The sequence below is a fragment of the Suricata suricatta genome, chromosome 16 (genome assembly GCF_006229205.1).
Source record: "Suricata suricatta isolate VVHF042 chromosome 16, meerkat_22Aug2017_6uvM2_HiC, whole genome shotgun sequence".
In the NCBI taxonomy this organism is placed as follows: Eukaryota; Metazoa; Chordata; class Mammalia; order Carnivora; family Herpestidae; genus Suricata; species Suricata suricatta.
Window position 1 is genome coordinate 54,322,980 of NC_043715.1, and position 6,769 is coordinate 54,329,748.

General features: G+C 41.7%; 2 protein-coding genes and 1 pseudogene across 2 annotated transcripts in view; all 3 read left to right on the forward strand.

Annotated features, from left to right (window-relative positions):
• The window catches only part of LOC115280892, a 39,674-nt pseudogene extending 39,087 nt beyond the window's left edge, over positions 1-587 (forward strand).
• The window catches only part of LOC115281187 (zinc finger protein 345-like), a 486,358-nt gene that overhangs the window by 323,217 nt on the left and 156,372 nt on the right, over positions 1-6,769 (forward strand).
• LOC115280893 (zinc finger protein 493-like) overlaps positions 1-6,769 on the forward strand; it is a 125,304-nt gene that overhangs the window by 5,276 nt on the left and 113,259 nt on the right. The window lies entirely within an intron of this gene.

Below are 6,769 nucleotides of genomic sequence, written 5' to 3' on the forward strand. Positions count from 1 at the left end.
ATCACAGAATCCATACTGGAGAGAAACCTTACCAATGTCAAGAATGTGGCAAGGCCTTTACCCATGCCTCAGACCTTACTCAACATCACAGAATCCATACTAGAGAGAAACCTTACCAATGTCAAGAATGTGGCAAGGCCTTTACCAAATCCTCACACCTTACCAAACATCACAGAATCCATACTGGAGAGAAACCTTACCAATGTCAACAATGTGGCAAGGCCTTTACCCAACACTCAAACCTTACTCAACATCACAGAATCCATACTGGAGAGAAACCTTACCAATGTCAACAATGTGGCAAGGCCTTTTCCCAGTATTCATCCCTTACTCAACATCACAGAACCCATACTGGAGAGAAACCTTACCAATGTCAACAATGTGGCAAGGCCTTTACCCATGCCTCAGACCTTACTCAACATCACAGAATCCATACTGGAGAGAAACCTTACCAATGTCAAGAATGTGGCAAGGGTTTTACCAAACACTCAAACCTTAATAAACATCACAGAATCCATACTGGAGAAAAAATTACCAATGAAACAAAGTCCTTTACTCACCACTCAGGCCTTTTCAAATACCAATGAATCCATTCTTGAGAGAAACCTCACCAAAGAGAAGAATGTGGCAAGGCCTTTATCCAACATTCACACCGTATTCAACATCACAGAATTCATACTGGATTGAAACTCTACAAATGGATAGAATATGGCCAGACAATTAAGTGGCATTTACATCTTCCTTGACATAACAGAATTCATCCTGATGGAAACCTTCCTAACGTCAAGAATGCAGTAAGGTCTTTAATCACTCTTCAACCTTTACTCATTATCACAGAATTCATAGTGCAGCAAATCTTCCAAATTTAAGAAATGTGAGAAAAGTTTCGTGGACTGCTCACCCCTTGCTTCACATTGTGTTGGGAGCCATGTCTGAAGTAAGGCAGGTTTGCAAGACCGCTCATTATCACATGGTGATCAGCCTCTACACCCAGTCAACCCCCGCTCAATTTCTGCTAGAGCACAGACCCCCAAGGGGCCTGACTGATATCTGGAGTGATTTGCCTTCCTATGCTAAAATAAAAAAAAAAAAAAAAAAAGTGAATTGTACCTTGTGAGAAAACTTGTTACAGGAATTTCTTCTTTTGTGATTATAGGAGCAAAAGTTACATTTCCAGAGAAAACCTGTTTTTCTTCCCCTGGAGAAAACGGGCTATTTATCCCTGCTCACAAAGGAACTAAGGCTTGTCTTTGCTATACTACAAAAAAAAAAAAAATTGCCTTGTATTTGAATACTAAAGATTCTTCCTTTCCCATGTGATAAGCATCTAGTCACTTATTGATAAAGGTTATGCATGAGTCTTCCACCAATCTATGTTCTGGGAAATTGGTACATATCAAAGAATGTGTTATCACAAATTATTGTCCAAGGCACTTGCCGCTTCTGTTTTGTACCCCATACATTTTTTCAATAAATAAAGCTGACTTTCAGGTCAGTGCAGAGATGCCTGCCTGGTGAGCTGAAAGAAGCCGAGGCTCTCTCACTCTTTTGCGCCAACACCGTCCATCTTTCAGTGAGTGCTGGACCTGCTGGAGCTGGACCCCGGCAAGAGGCACCTGAACAGGGACCTGAAGGCAAGTCCCATCCCTTTCTCCTTTGAGGTTTCAGGACAGTTAGGACTCCACCATAGGGTGCTGCAGACCCCCCTGTAGAGATAGGCAGGGTTAGAGTGGTGGATAGGTCAGAAGTTGAGAAGCTTTGGGCCATAAAGAGTCTAAAGAAAGAGGGCTCTTTATAGATGTTATTAAGAGTGTAAATCCTGAGTAGAGATAAAGAGTCTAAAGAAAGAAGACTTTTTATATATGTTATTTATATTTTGCTTTCCAAGAGGGGGGTCAATCTATCGTCCTAGCAAGTTGCACGTTTTTTACATTTTGTACAAAAGAGATGTCCATGCTCCCAGAGGAAGGACCTATTAATGTAGAAACTTGGAACAAGGTAGGAGATGAGATCAAGCAATATTTTAAGCTTAAGGGACCACAAAAAGTTCCCGTTGATGCTCCTTCACTACGTGCTCTCATATGGGAAGCTTTGGAGACCCAGTTAGAGATAGGTAAATTGGCTAAAGCCGAGGAATATTTAACTTTTCCTGTCCCTCCCCAAAATAATATTCCTAACAACATAGAAAAAAAAGGGACAAGATAAAGAGCCCCCTCGAAAATGTAAGAGCAATTCTGAAACAACTGATGACTTTAGCAAGAAATTGGGCTTTTCCTATACAGGCTAAAGAAACTTCACTTAAACAAATAGCTAAATTCCAGGAGCTGTCCTCCAGACCACCTCCTCCTCCTTCGTTATCCAACTCAAATAGATGACAGGCTGCCATTAAAAAGGCCAAAAGAGATGGTAATATGGATTTTGTTCAGGGTTTTCTGGTAGTTGTTAAAGGAGACTATGATGATGAAATCTCTTGGGAGCCACTTCCTTACAAGATTTTAAAGGAGCAAAAATGTGTTTGCAGTGATTATGGGCCTCTGGTTCCTTACAGTTTCACATTGCTAGTTGCCCTGACTATGATGTTGGATGACCCCTTATGGCTGGACACAGGTGGCCAAGGCCTGCTTGTCAGGAGGAAATTACTTATTATGGAGGGTGGAATATGAGGCTCTAGCTAAGAGGCAAGTGGCAACCAAGGAAATTGAGATCAAGCAATGTTATGACTCTAGGGAGCCCCAAAAGGTGTCTGTTGATGCCATTTCCTTGTGGACTCCTATAAAAGAAGCTTTAAATCCCAGCGGAGAGGGCTATGGTGCTAGTTTTAAGCCCACAGCCCCCTAAATGAGACTATATTGGAATCCAGGGCTATCCGTAATTTGTCCACAATGAAGGCCTCAAATCTGACCTCTAACAACTTGGCATCCCCCATTCAAACATCTGGAATTTTTCCTCTGGCCTCCGGGTCTTTCCCTTTAACTGGGCCGCTTCCCCCCTTGCTGTTTCCAAAAGGGACCGGCCTTTGGGTTGCCATTAGGGAAGCAGGAAAAGGAGACGGAATTAGCTAAAGCCCTACTAACAACAGCACCTACCAAGGAAGATTGAATCCCCATCCAGGATAGAGAAACTGAACTTAAACAAGTAGAATGGAAACCACCCTGGGAGAAGTTTCTAGTCTTACCTGGCTTGATGTGGACTTCATATTTCCAGTTTGTTGGAAGAAACCTGGATCTGCTCTAAGATTTTAAATCGGATTTTCCTTTAATGCCTCCTGCTGTTTACTTGCCTCTTTTGACTTCCCCTCCCCCTTCCTCTTCCCACCTTCCAGATTAAAGATGTAATTTATCATCTAAATTTTGAATGCACATGTGCTTTTGTCTGGGGAATTAAGTGGAAAGCTGGACTAGCATTTTACTTCCCGCTCCGGGACTATACCCAGACGTAAGTCGGGCCCTTCAGTAAACTTGCAAAAGTGTCTTGTGTCCACTTCTGTACCTATTTTGTCCAGTTGTCACTGTCATTGTTTTTGGTCTTGTCCTATTGTCATTTGTCATTGTTTTTTGTCTAATCTGTGGAGGTTTTGTGAAAGAGAATATAATAACTTCTGGTGTGTATGTGAATGTGAATATACAGCTCAGTCTAGCTTGCCTGTAGAGTGGGATTCTGTGGCTCCACAGGTGGGCACCTTGGGGTCCCCAAAGCCTGCTGAGTCTGAGTGGGCCCGTCTGCCATTCCGTGGTGGGCGGCATGCAGTCCACCGCAGCATCGGAATAATGTCTGATCGTGAAGAGGTGACAGTGCAGTGAAACACAGCAATAGTTAGAGAATGTCAGTTGATGTGGTTGAAATGGTAAGGTTCAGAGAGACTAGAAAGAGCATAACTAATCCCCCCCCAAATGCCATCCAATTATAAATACACACTAAAAAATATTTCTTAACATTTATGTTTGAGAGAGAGACAAATCGAGAGTGAAGAAGAGGGAGAGTGAGAGAGGAGACACAGAATCTACAGGAAGCTCCAGGCTATAAGCTGCCAATGCAGAGTTCGATGCGGGGCTCCAACCCAGGAGCCTGAGATCCTGATCTAGGCAGGGGTCCTATGCATAACCAACTGAGCCACCTAGGTTCCCATATAAATCCACATTTTTAAAGAATGACGTCAGGCCTAAAAATTATGGAAGTCTGTATGCCCACAACATTTATCAACAAGTATTTTCTGAAGTCTTGTATTCTAGATTTTGAACAATGGTAATAGAGTGGATTTGAAACACATTGCAGTTTGTGTGAAGTTAATATATTAGATTAATTAAATGTATTTATTAATACATTATGTTATGTATGCATGTACATATTGTACATGCATACATTAAAAATTAATCAATTGTGTTTAATGTGTTTACATGGATGTGTACAGAGTGAAGTGTTATACCTACACCAATGTTCACCTATCCATATTAAATACTGTCGCAAAGGGATGGAAAGTAAGAAAATGTGGAAATCTCTTTCCAGTGTAGGGTAGGAACCCTAAGTGGCCCCATTTCATAACTCCAAAGTCACAGGCAGCTCTTGGTCACATCATCAGATGAATAAATGTCAGGGGGAAAAGAATGTAGAAACAGCCACTACGAGGCTGCAGACGGTCTAGTCATATAAGATGCAATAAATCCAGGATATATGGTATTGCACTGCTGTTTTCAGAGTAGAGATCGACTTGACACACATTCTCTTGAGGATTTCCTGCGTACTGAACACCCATCTGAGCACCCAAATAATGAACTAAGCACCAGACCTCATGATGCCTATCCTCCCTGGTCCAGTGATTTCAATCAACTAGGACCTGGACTCTCAACTTAGGATGACCTTTGACATGTTCAAAAATGAAATGTCCTTTGCCACATCCCTGGACAAGTATGCATGTGTGCTTAGGGCAATCCTCACACAAATTTGTTGTGTGGGGAGAGAGGTCGGGGAATATTCCTGGTGTCCTATGTTGCAAGTAAAACCAGTTCTTCTCCTATGTTTTCGTCGGTGGTATATTTTGGTTCAACATCCACCAAGAGTGAAATCAGTTGTGGGTTAGAATTTCACAATGTGTATGGATATTTCTGGTTTTAACTTTCAGCAACAATTGGATGTGTTTAAGTGGAAACCAAGGTGCTGAATGAGTCTGCACAAGGAGCACTGAGTTTTTTGAAAAAGACTGAAATGTAGGCAGGAAAACACACTCTTCTCTGTTCCCATGTGCCTGCTTAGGGAGTTGAGTAAAACGTGAGCACCTACCGTGGACACTGGAAATAAAAAGCCAAACTAAATGTTCAGCTCCTTCAATCTGTTCACTGAGGGAAAGTCCAGAGTGGGGCCAGACCTGGAAAGTCTTAAGAAGGTGCATCTGAGTGGTGCTGTGCAGGGAGAGGATTCTAGGCTTTTGATTTCTCTACCATATGGTGTTTTGCCAGGTCCCTTCGTGACTTTGTGCAGGGGACAATGACAGGCTGTCCCAAAATGTGCCCTTTTGCCATACTGATTATTTTGAAAGAAAAGCTATTTAATAAACAGCCAATGGAGCAGGAACACTCTGCCCTCCAGCTGTCCCCGGAAAGCAGGCAATCCATCTTCCACGTAATAGACCCCTATGCTGCACAGAGAGGGAAAGAGATATTCTTAACACCACAGATTGGGAATTAGAGCTGAGCCATCTTCAAGTACAAGCCTTGTTACTGTTCACTAGTTTGCTACCACTACCCAAGTTCCATTTAGAATGCCGTACTAATGAAGGCCGAACAGATGTTCCCTTTCTGCTGTGAAATTTTCGCAGATGCAATGTCTCTTTTTCTACAAAGCATAAAAACTATCTGTATTGGTCGTTTCTATGGTTCTCAATTTCATAATCTGATTTTGGCATGCATGTAGTTTCTTTGTGATTTTTTTTCCTCCTGTATTCTGTCTATGTTAATTTGATTCTTATACCAGCTAAAATTATCTGGAAAACTAAAGGAACATTAATCGTCAATGATTTTCCCATAGTATCCTAAATAGCCTACGTGCAGTGTTGAACATCTGTACGTGCCTACCTTAAAATAAGCAGTCTATTTGGATACATAATAATTCCTTTAAATCTGGGTTAAGCATCATCCATATTTGAGGTTCCTTTTGTAACACCTTGTTACCGTGAAGAGGGTGATAGTCACTATGTCACAAATGGTGATACAATGTTGGACAAAACGGCGTTTTTTAATGATATTCCTGGATGCCCACCTGGGCTTCTCACAGGGTTGTTTAGAGGGTCACGTGAGAGATCTCTGGTCAGTGAGGTGGAGGAGACTCGCGTGGGGAGGACGACTGCCCCGAATGCAAAGGAAATACTTCCTCTCAAAACCCCTAGGTTCTCTCAGATTCTATCTTACTCCTTCTTCATCCTGAAACAGCGTTTGATGCCCAGCAGCAAAATCACTATATTGGGGCAAAGACAGATAAAAGCTGAGCACAACACCTGCATCTGGATCATGCCGCAGCAACAATGAGGAACAAGAAGCTACTTCCTATGATGTCTCAGTCATTTTATCAGACACGGGCTTTCTTCTTATTCCTTGTGTTCATAAAGAAAATATATATCTTGTTTTCTAGAAATATTACTCTTTTCTTGGGATAGCTGAACATAAATAAGAGCTACAATATAAAACAGAATATTATATTTCAATTGTATTCGTGTTAAATATGAGTAACCTGCTACACAACTTGATGGGGCAGGTTTCCACCACTGATAAAAATCCTATTT